Source organism: Myotis brandtii, unplaced genomic scaffold (genome assembly GCF_000412655.1).
Source record: "Myotis brandtii unplaced genomic scaffold, ASM41265v1 scaffold157, whole genome shotgun sequence".
NCBI lineage: Eukaryota > Metazoa > Chordata > Mammalia > Chiroptera > Vespertilionidae > Myotis > Myotis brandtii.
In genome coordinates this window covers 2,506,487-2,518,630 of record NW_005355708.1, presented here as the reverse complement: position 1 = coordinate 2,518,630, position 12,144 = coordinate 2,506,487, and the positions used below count along the sequence as shown (strand labels likewise).

The 12,144-nt window shown below is 38.3% G+C and overlaps 1 long non-coding RNA gene across 1 annotated transcript in view; it reads left to right on the top strand.

Annotated features, from left to right (window-relative positions):
- The window catches only part of LOC106725341, a 63,148-nt gene that overhangs the window by 187 nt on the left and 50,817 nt on the right, over positions 1-12,144 (top strand). The window lies entirely within an intron of this gene.

Genomic DNA, 12,144 nt, shown 5'->3' with positions numbered 1-12,144 from the left:
AGTGCTGAGTATACAGGAAGCGGTTGAACTAATACAAAGAGTTTGGACGCAGAATCGGATGACTGCCTCTCATCCTCTCTACCAAGGGGAGGAAGTTTGTTATTTGAAGAAACTAAATCTAAGAGGCCCTAGAGATACAGAGGTAGAGCTTGAATTAAAAAAATAGGACATCAGTACATAGTTAACCACAATCTCTGTGGTGGACAGACCCCAAGGGATTCCCCACCAGCAATGTTGTTGTCTTCTAGTATTGATAGCCTTGTAATGTGAGTGGAATTTTTCCCTTTTTGTGTTTTTAAGAAATGAATCTGTAGACTATGGTTTTTATTGCCGTCAATCATGAACGGTAAAAGTACGATAAAGCCCTTTGATGTGTGCTGATCAGGTAAAGCCAAGCCAACGCTAGTCTAGCTAAGTTACACAGTAACATCAGTGGGGCCATAAAGAGGGGGTTGTATTAGACAGGAGCTTAGAGTAATCTCTTAAAATCCAGAGGTCCCAAGGGAACATCTTGTGAACCAGCTATGAAGCTCTCATGGTAACAAGATATAGAACAAGTATCCATGGGATAGGAAGGAACATCCAACATGGATTGGATTGTTTATTCTTACTGTTTTCAAAGTGAATGTCTTGCAAGCATTTCCTACATATGGATCAGGATATAACTCAGATTTACCTCTTCCAAGGGCTCATGTTATAACCTGTTTCCTTAAGCGTGTGTGTGTGTGTGTGTGTGTGTGTGTGTGTGTGTGTGTGACAACTCTGGCTTCAGTTTTATCTCCCAACAAAGCTAAGTTAATGGATATCAATCTATAGTTTTCCGTGACATTAACAGCATGTGATTTTCAAACTGGGGAAAATAAAATAGCTATTCAGCTTATTGTTTAAAATTTTAGGTCTGGAGAATAGCCTCATTTTCTACTTCTCTTCTTCTTTATATGCTGTCTTCATTTTTAACTTTACTGCTTTCTAGATTAAGAATTTTAAACACAAAAATTGTAGCTCCCACATTTGTAAACTTAAAATAATTACTGGTGATTGATATTCTTTCAAAGGCAATATACTAATCTCATAATTGACATCTTGCATGATCATCAATAACCCTGAAATCTGAATTCCCCCTAAGATTGCATTTTCCCCCAGGTAAATGTAATAACCCATTATATTCTTTCTGAATATATATATAATTTTTATTGGTGAGAGAAAAAGTTCACATTTTTCTCAAATATTCTGAATGCATTGATAGAAATATTGTCAACATCTGGTGGAAAACTCCCACCAGAAGTTATTCATAGTGAAACATGACATTTGATTGCTTCCAAGAATCCACAACCATTATCTTTCTGATAATGGGCAACTGGACACAAAGGATATTGAGAGAGAATAATTTCCTAGGCGTTACACCAGGGAGGAAAAGAGATTTCCACTGGGCCCAGAGTTGTTGGAAAGGAAACAAAGAATAAAATGTCCTAGTCTATTCTGTTTCTCACTTCTAAAATGTTAAAAAAAAACACACCACAAAAAACACAACAGTTCTCTATCACTTTACACTGTTTTAATTTGATTTAAAATATAGCATCTACATAGCCACTGAAAGTTTACTGATTTTTCTCTCCACTTGTGTTAGAAATTATGGAGAGAGGGATATTTAAAATTCCTACAAATGTGGTGGAATAATTGGATGCCCATGTGGAAAAAAAGAAACTTTGACTCATGCTTAATGTATATACAAAAATTAACAGAAAATGGACCAAAATGTAAAATATAAACTATAACATTTCTTTAAAAATACCTAGGAGAGAATCTTTCTTACCTATGGCTGTGTAAAAATTCCATAGGCTCAAGACCAAAAATATGAACCATACAAAAATACAAAAAACCATTTATAAATCATACTTCATAAAAATTAAAAATATATATTTTTAAAACATTGTTAAGGAAATGAAGTAACCATAGATTATCAGGGGATACTTGCAAATCATACACAGGTGGGCAATAGTACCTTAATAACAATAAAATATAATAATAAATGAGAATAAAAATGAAGACAATATGTTTTGTATACTTACAACTGTAAACCTACTTTTGCCCCTGGTTAAGAATCTATATCCATCCTATATGAAGAATGTTTAAAACTCAAAAATTAAGAAAGCAAATAATTGATTTTAAAAAATAGGGACTGTATTTAGCAGACACTTTACTAAAGAAGTACAGATAGCAAATAAGTACAAGGAAGTTTGCTAACCATTATTGTCACTAAAAATAAAATTTAAAACCACAATGGAATATGACTGCACACCTAATAGAACTAAAATTCAAAGAATGATCATAAAAAGTTTTGACAAGGATGGGGAATAACTAAAACACTCATATACTCCTGGAGGGAATGTAAACAGATACAATCATTTTGGAAAAACCATTTGGCAGATACCTAAACATTTAAAAATAAATCTACAGAATAACTCGGCTGTTCTACTCCTTGGTATTTCCCCAAGGGAAAGCATGTACTCATATAAAAACATGTACAGAATGTTCACAGCAGGTTTAAGTACCAAACTGGCAAAAATATGCATTTGTCCATCGATAGGTAAATAGGGTAAAAATTGTCACACACAACACTGGAACACCTCTCAGCAATGTCAAATAGTGAGCTATTCATAAGTACCACCACATGGTGGTATTGCAAAGACAAAACACAGTAAAACTGCATGATTCCATTGACTGAAAATTCTAAGAAATTCAAACTAAAATATAGAGACAGAAAGGAGATGATCAAACACCTTGGGATAGGGATCAGAAAGAGGTAGGAAGAGGAAGTCTAAAGGGGCATCAGGAATCTTTGGGGGCTAAGGTATACATTCATTGTCTTGATTATGGGAATGGTTTTATAAGCCTCTATATGGCAAAATGTATCAGGGCGCAGACTTTAAACATGCTCATCAGTGATACCTCAATAAAGCCATTAAAACATCAGGAAAGCAGTCGCCCCTCCAGGAGGGGGCATCTGTGATAAGGAATAGACCCGTGGAGCTTCGGGGTGAGGTGGGGGGCGGGTATAGGAACATTCTGTTTCTTGACTCAGGTATACGTGACATGTGTTCTTTAATTAAAATCCATTCAGCTGAATATGACACTGTTTTACGGTTTATGCACTGTTATACTTCAATATTTTAAAAGTTCAATAATTTATATATATATATATTTGGAAAATCTATTTCTAAAAAAGAGGTAATTATACTTAAGGTACATGAATTTTATTACTCCTTAGTAACAGCCTTAATAATTCCTTAATAATAATTTTATTATTCCTTAATATTAAAATTACTAATAATTTTATTGTTCCTTAATAATGTTATTAGTCCTTAATAAAGTTATAATAATTCCGTAACAACAGCCAGATTGACTCTTAGTAGTAGTAAACATACCCCTGATGTGACTTTATAAATTATGTGTTAGTTAAGTTTCCTTTGGGAAATTGAAATGAGTTTCTACTTCTTTCACAATCGCATTCCTGTGTGAACTGCTTTTAAAAGATAAACCAGCAAAGGACAATTAAATCATATCTCTCTGGGCCTCGCTGGTGGTCTCTGCATCATGGAAATATTGTCTGCCCATCTGTTCTGGTGCTGCTGCTGGGTTTATCGCAGCATCTGGGGGGTGGCTACTAGGAATAGGGCATCAATTTATTTCGTTATTTTTATGGCTTGATTGTACTCTGAAGCCATTAGGTAGGGTGTCTGTCATCCCCGAGGGTACATTACACTTATTGTATACATTTATCTTGTCTCTGATGGGTCATGTTTTTTTCCATCCCTGGTGAATTTCCTTTTGCCTTCCATGTCACATGTAGGAGTCCTCCCATTCACTTGCTCAAAATGTGGAGTGCAGTCTCTGTGGAATCTGGGAGAAGGTGTTTGTTTCTGCAAAGGACTCTAAGAAAATGTCCTCAGCAATTGAGGAGAGCGATTGTAATTTGTATCTCATAGAAAGAGAGGGATGCTACTGAATTCAGAAGGGAGGGGGACTTTCGTCATAACACTGGAATAGCCATATGGAAAAGTGAGAACCCTAGCCTAACGTGAGGAAGGAAAAACGACATGGGTAAAGGAAAGAAACCTTTTGAAAAGGCGCCAGGGGACTGCACTCTCGGTGATGGTCCTAGTCTTTGGAACTAGAGTTTCACTTCTCCTTTGAGTAGTGCAGAGGCCTTATGGATGCCGGGCTCATTTCCATTTCACAGTGGGGGAGGTAGGCCCCAGAACCTTAATGCCAAATCCAAGACAATGGAGAGAATCCAGCTCCAAGTGGGGGCTGGGCTCTTTGTCCTCTGGATTTAGTATGTTCAGTGTCAGTCATCATAATAGTCAGCACAGTGTGGCCTCATGCGAGAGAAGATGGAAATCTATATGAGATAAGATCCCATAGGGAACAGGCCCTAGAATGGGAATGGATATGTCAAATGGAGCTGTCCCATTTGTGCCACCCATAAGTTCACAAACTCCGGAAGACACGTTGGCCATGTTACACTGTAGTGAACCGACTTCCTCTTATGCGTGTTCTTCACTGACTTCCTCTCACGCCTGTTTTTCATTCATCTATTGTGCAATCATCCTCTGATTTCTCTTTCTCCGCCCCCCATGTGGAAGACAGTTAAATAGAATGTCTGCTTCAGGCTTTCAAATTACCCTTCACTTAAAATGTATATGTTAAGAAAAGTGGCTGGGGCAACCAGTTTGTTTGTGTGTGTGGGGTTTTTTTTGTGTGTTTTTGTTTTGTTTTTTTTTGCAACACGTTTTTCAGAGAATCTTTTCATGTACCCAATGAAGTAACTCACCTCTTCTATTTCCCAGGGAACACATTTTTCTTCAAGAATTCACAGACATCTCCCTATGAGTAGGCTGCTTCTAATCTCCAGCTTTACAATCTTAGTTTGGGAGCATTTTGATAGACTCTGTCAATTCTAAGAAACCTCAAGAACTGCTAGATATAAATGAATTGCTCTAAAATGGTGTAACATACATGGCTATGAAAACCTCAGAGCAAAATGAATTAGGGAGGCACATGTGTATTATAGTTCATTCTTATCTGAAGCATTAAAAGACAGTTTAATTATATTTGATGTGGGCAACATCTGATACCACTTCATTTCTTATTATCAAATTTAGGAAAAAGAAGTTGAAATTTCTTTGTAATAGTTCTAGAGGTGTTTATAGTTGCTGGGCAAATGTCAATATTTTCATTTTTTAAGAACCATGCAAAATATGCTACAAAATGCATTAAATTATATTACTTTAGATGTGTGTAGTTCTTTGAGAAAGTTTGCTCCTGTGCCTTATTGTTTTAGATATGGATAATTCCTTTGCCTCACTATGTACTTGAGAATTTAGGCACAGGACATAATTTCTCATGAAGCTTAGGCCAACTATCCATTTAACAAATGGGTTGAATATTTCTATCCAAAATGTTTTGCTAGAATAATTCAGAACTTTTTTTTTCATTTTGAAAATAACAAAAGTAATTCCACTGTTCAGTGTGGTGATGGCCGGAGGGGGGGAGGGGATAAAAGAATAAAGAAAGAAAAAAATAAAATGAGTTTTTAAAAAATGTAATTCCACTCTTTAGAAACCATCTTCTGGAGGGTGTTGGGTTTTCTCCACCACCCATGATTTGTTAACAGTACTACCAGTTTGGTAACACTTTTGATCTTTCTTGGAGAATGACAGAATGGAGAAATCAGACATTGTTTCAAGATTACATTCCTTTTATTATTTTAATAAAAGGAGACTGACCTTTCTTCTACCAGCCTTTGAAAGGGCCACTGTATAGAGGGGTGTATCCATACATCTGTAAGGAAAGAGTGATGACCTCAGGTATTGTTTGTGTGGAAGGCCCCAGAGGAGGCACAATCATGATAGAGACATAGGGGGCTGCGGTTTATACCTAATTGGTCCGTCGTGTGACAAAACCAATGAGATGCTGTTCAACAGTAGCTAATATTTCCCAAAGACCTACCTACACTATGTTAACCCCTTGAAGCATCACAGACAGGGTCGGTCTTAATAGCTAAATTTCATAGATGAACAAACTATGGTTCAGAGAGGTTACATAGTGGTTCCAAGAGAACTGGGCTTTGAGGACGTCTGACCTCACAGAACACCCTTTCCCCATTATGTTATTCCTAGTGCTTCTCACTTGGGAAGCTATATAAAGGAGCTATTTTAAGAGTGGATGGAGAGGTCCCAGGATCTGAGCCACCCTGTTGATGAAAGTGTATGTAAGAGAAGCAAACAGATTAATAACATCACCAAATTATACACCTTTACAGCCAGCATCTCAACAAGACGCTGGGGGGACCTAAAGCAGTGACTATATGTTTCTCAGAGTTATTTCCTGAATATTCTTTTTATATTGGCATACTCTTCACTTTAGAAAGAAAGTAAATGTAACCATGAGGGTGATGATGTTGAAACTTTACATTTCTGTCCAAATTCAACGAGAGCCTTTGAAATCTGCATGGATGCATAGCAGATCTTACAGTGCCTGGATGGAACACATGTCTAAAAGTCTCCTTCAATTAAGTAACAATAGAACCAATAGGTACTCAGTGCTAAATATATTGAAACGTGAAATAAGAGGTATCGTGTGTGCCAAATAAAGTGCCAAACCATTAGACAACTCTATTTTTAACGTATTTCTAAGAAATCCTATTTTGCTGCAAACTGACGTGGTTTTATATTTATCATCACTGTGTAAGCACAACCCAAGAAAATGATGAATGGTCGGGCCGTCAAATCTACGAAACTGTTTATCTTTGAGCGATCGTGTCTCGGTCCTCGTCTAGGCATTGTTTTAATGTTGGCATTTTTAAAAGTTCTTGTGTTTTTCCAAGTCAGGTTTTATCCACTGCCAGATAGCAAGGCTGTTGTTATTTGATTCAGCTCTCTCTTCATAATTTCAGAGAAATTTGAAAATAAAGAGTCATTAATTTCTGATGTCTTGCAAATGATTGACACAGAATAAGAAAGAAAGAAAAAAAAAAGGAAATCTGTTTTTCCAAGTTTACAGACCTGCGATGGGATTTCAGAAGCAAACGTGCCTGCGGATTGTTTTTCAATGGTGGGCCTTGCTCTTAGGTTGTCCTTTTTCCATTCACCATTCCAGGACTTATTTTCCAAAAATATCCTGTGAGGTCCACATGGTAGCCAGGATTCTGTCTTTGGTTAATGAGCCTGTGCAGTTCCTAATCCAACACTTCTCTTGAGAAAGAAAGAGAGTATATCGCAATTAATAGTAACGGGGGTGTCCTAGATTTTGTGGAGTAAATTGGAACCTCGCCTGCTATTCTTTTTCATCCCTTGGCTGAAAGAAAAACGATCCAAACTCAGAGAAGGAAGGGAGGCCCAGGAACCAGAATGTGAAACGTCTGTCAGACTGTTCCACAGCCTTTACTTCTGTTTGTCATGTGTTGTTTTGTGTGTGTTTTTTTAAATATACTTTTAATTGATTTTAGAGAAGAAGGGAGAGGGAGAGAGAAACATCAATGATGAGAGAGAATCATTGATTGGCCACCTCCTACACCTCCCCCACTGGGGATTGAGCCCACAACCTGGGCACATGCCCTTAGCAGGAATCAAACTGTGACCTCCTGATTCATAGGTCGACGTTCAACCACTGAGCCACCATTCCAGGACTTATTTTCCAAAAATATCCTGTGAGGTCCACATGGTAGCCAGGATTCTGTCTTTGGTTAATGAGCCTGTGCAGTTCCTAATCCAACACTTCTCTTGAGAAAGAAAGAGAGTATATCGCAATTAATAGTAACGGGGGTGTCCTAGATTTTGTGGAGTAAATTGGAACCTCGCCTGCTATTCTTTTTCATCCCTTGGCTGAAAGAAAAACGATCCAAACTCAGAGAAGGAAGGGAGGCCCAGGAACCAGAATGTGAAACGTCTGTCAGACTGTTCCACAGCCTTTACTTCTGTTTGTCATGTGTTGTTTTGTGTGTGTTTTTTTAAATATACTTTTAATTGATTTTAGAGAAGAAGGGAGAGGGAGAGAGAAACATCAATGATGAGAGAGAATCATTGATTGGCCACCTCCTACACCTCCCCCACTGGGGATTGAGCCCACAACCTGGGCACATGCCCTTAGCAGGAATCAAACTGTGACCTCCTGATTCATAGGTCGACGTTCAACCACTGAGCAACACTGGCCGAGCTGTCATGTTATTTTTATGCCATTTACATATATTGGTTCCTAGTAACCAAAGACTTTCAGAAGTGCAATCCTCCTGCGGCACAAATGCTGCTACAGCCACAATGTCACGTGGTCTCTTCTCACTCAGCGAGGCTCTGGACACAGCTGCTCCTGCCCAGCACTCATTTAGTGGAGTTCAAGTGTACTCTTGAGTCTTCAGTGTTTTCATCCTTGCTCAACGCCTGCATGTCCTACTTTCTCTAACGCTGCATTGATTTCCTGTCCCTCTTCCTCCATCTTTTCTAAGAATTCAGTGGTTGACTGTTGCTTGCAATGTGGAAACTCAAAATAGCAATAGAGCCGATCAGCAGCTCACCTGTCTGCTCTGAAGCCTGAGCAGGTTCATTCAGCTCCTTGGAGGGTCCTCGGAGTCTTGCCTCTCAAGTTCAGCGAGGCTCCTGGCCTCCTGACCAATCCACGGGACAAGTGATCATAGCCTTTATGCAACTTGAGTTAACCAAGTGCCAACATAAACCTAATACTGTGTGAGGACAGCTTCACTCAGGAGCGGGATCTCAGCGTTCAGTAAGGGCAGGCTGGTGTTTAAGGCTCGCTGGGCAAATTTAGTAGGGGCTTCTACGTGTGCTATAACCTCCTCCAGGCCAATGGAGAGGACAAAGAGGGCGGACAAATAATTGTACCCATGGAAAACAGAACATTCCCATCTGGCCTTCTGGAAAGGGAAGTTGTCACCTTTAGGAACTTGGCCTTGGTTGTACATACCATACATGTTGATGGGGCAGATAGCACTGTTAGGCGTGAGGACATGGCATGATGGGACTTGGTGTCCTGGGCAGCACAGCCTGTTGATTCAAGGTCGGGACAATGGCTCTTCTCTGTGACTTCTGTACCTTCACGATGTTGAGTATCTCAGAAGGGGCCCCTGGTGTGGTACATGAGGCTGGGATCTTACCCCTGTGGCAGAGATAGACAAACGCGATGACACTGAAAAGTTTAGGTGTATATGAAGACACTGCTTCCCTCCCCTTAGGCATTTTCTCTAGAGACTTGAGATTAAGATTGACGTTGCTGCCAAATGTCATTTCTGTGAGACTACTGGGTCCTTGAAAGATAAGCAATGCTCATCTGTAAGTGAGAAGTTCCTCTTCGTATGGAACTGACTGCATATGAAATGACTTCCAACCTTCAGGCGATATGGAGCTTCCATGAGTGACAGCTGCTAGAGTCTAAATGTTTTCAAAAATATGATTTCCCTACAGTGTGAGCACATAGCAGAGATTTTATTCAACTCATTAACTAACGAGGAGACCCAAAAGATGTTAAGAGAGGTTTAAATGAGAATTTGACTTACAAAAATATATAGACTCTAGGAGACAAACATAATTCACATTGTAAGAACAGGAAGCATTTGCGTTGCTCCCAGTATTTTTTTACTATTTAACAGTCAAATAACCTAATTAATGGCAGATCAATTAAAGATGCACACCTCTCTAGAATCAGATAATCTCTATGGGGCTTCTAGACCAGCGGTCACCAACCGGTGATCCGCGGACCAGTGGTGGTTCGTGAGGTCCAAAAGGTTGGCGACCGCTGTTCTAGACAATGCCCAGCCTTCCACTGAACTGGTGCCCAGTAGCCTCTCTTAGCCACCTATTCCCAAGACCTGGATTTCTCTTCTGACATGGAAATTCTTAATAATTAGGTAAAATTACAGAAAGAAACTATGGGAAGAAATTAAATGAAGACCAAGAACATAGCTATATAACAACAAATATATTATTGGGGAAGAAAATTAATGCAATGAACAAATGTCATTTAAATATTGTTTTTATTTATTTATTTAAATCGGTGTGGTCTGCCTTATCGAATTATTGCTGTTGTTATTTTTAACTAGAAGACTCTCCTTTCACCCAGGATATTGGTAGCACCCTGTTCTGATTTCTTTCTCTGCCCTCTAGCTCCCCGCAGACTAGACATTCTCAGGATGTGAAACTTTTCCACCAGGCAGATCCAATAAAAAAGTTGGAATGACTGAAAAGCTTCCACTGAGGTTGGAGTGAAAATAGAAAGATCTAGAAATCTGGAGGAACTAGTGGCCTAAATTCTCTTAGCACAGTGGGAAGCTTTGCTCCTGTCATCACAATAGAATGAAAACCCCAGGGACCTAGAGATTTCCTAATCTCACAGCCATTTTAACATCTGCAAACCTTTGATTTACTGAAAAGGACTCCAGTCATGCATTTGAAGACGCTCCCTTTATACACTGAAAATGTCAGCATCATTTGAGATGAAATATTTCTATTTTCTTCCTGGTGTATATAAAACAAAATTAAAGTCACCCCCTCCCCTCTTATTTCAACCAGATAAGGCTTAAGGCATGACAAGCAATTACCTTTATGATTTGCCATGTTTGCCTGAAAGTTTAAACTTGAAATTGAGATTGATAGCACTTATATTCTGCCTCGGGGTAATCATCATCTGGGTTCTGAAAGTCAAACAGAATCTGAGAATGGTACTTATATCATGCTTTTTACAAAGCTTGGTTCTGCTCTCTCTCATTCAAACAGCCCCCGACCCCCACACCAGCCCATCTAGAGTTTATAAACAACATTTAATGTATGATTCAAAGCGTAGCCTCACTTTTAACTGCTTGGGTGGCTAAAAATAGGGTTGACTTGTTTCTCTCTACATTAGAAAAGTATCTATCAGAAAGGATTCCGTCTCATTTGAAATGTCGACGTACAGCTTATTTTGTTTGCAATTAGCTTTTCTTCAGTGGCGTGGGGCAGACTTTAAATTATATTGCCATTTAGAAGAGATTATTAAATTATCCAAATGTTAAAATGAAAATTCCACAAAATAAAGTATTATCACCTAACGTCATAGAAAGATCACCAAGGGATTTTAAAAAGAAAAATTATCTTAAATGATGGTTGCTTTCTGGAGAGAAGAATGAGAAGCTGGAGCAATGGTTGGGAAGGAGGTGGGAGAGAAGGAAATTGTCTTCATCTTATACAAGCTCTCCCTTTTATTTACGTTTCTATTATTTTTATTATTATTAAATGCATTGGGGTGAAATTGGTTAATGCATCTTATACAAGCTCTCCCTTTTATTTACGTTTCTATTGTTTTTTTATTATTAAATGCATTGGGGTGAAATTGGTTGAGATTATATAGGTTTCAAGTGTAGATTTCTAGGATACATGATCTGTATATGGCATTGTGTGTCCACCACCCAAAGTCAAATCATCTCTTGTCACCATATATTTGACCCCCTTTAATTTTTAACCATATATACGCATTGCTTCTATACAATACTAATAACATAGGCTCAATAACAACTATCTAAAATAAAGATCACAGTGCTTCTATAAAATTAAGAGAATTCTGTAGATGTGTATGAACTGTTATGGCAAAGTTGTTGTGATATTTGAGATGTTCAAGGGACAAAAATAATACGTATATTTTCCATAACCCAACCATACAAAAACAAAAAGTGCATTTTTCTGTACTGATGGAATAGTATCTATAGACAATCTCCAACTTTTAAGCACCATGAAAAATGCAAAATCAATGTCAGTTTGCCAGTTGAAGTTATCAGTGGAAAATGATATTGGAGCATACTGTTGAATCTTAGTATATATTTACATTCTCTGTGCACTTTCATGCAAAACATTATATTCAACAAATTTATCCCACCATGTCCCTTCCACTTTTTCATGCAGTTCAATGAATCCTCCTTGTTTGCATTTTGCTGCATGATAATGTAAGCTACCACTGTTCCTTTTTCTACACCTAAAACTTTCAAACTTTATTTTTAGTAGCTGCACCTTTCCTCCTAATAAAAAGCTTTCTGGGGAAGTTAGAGAGGGTTAAATAGTGCCTCCCCTCCAAAATCCATGTCTGCGAGGAAATCTAGAGCATGAC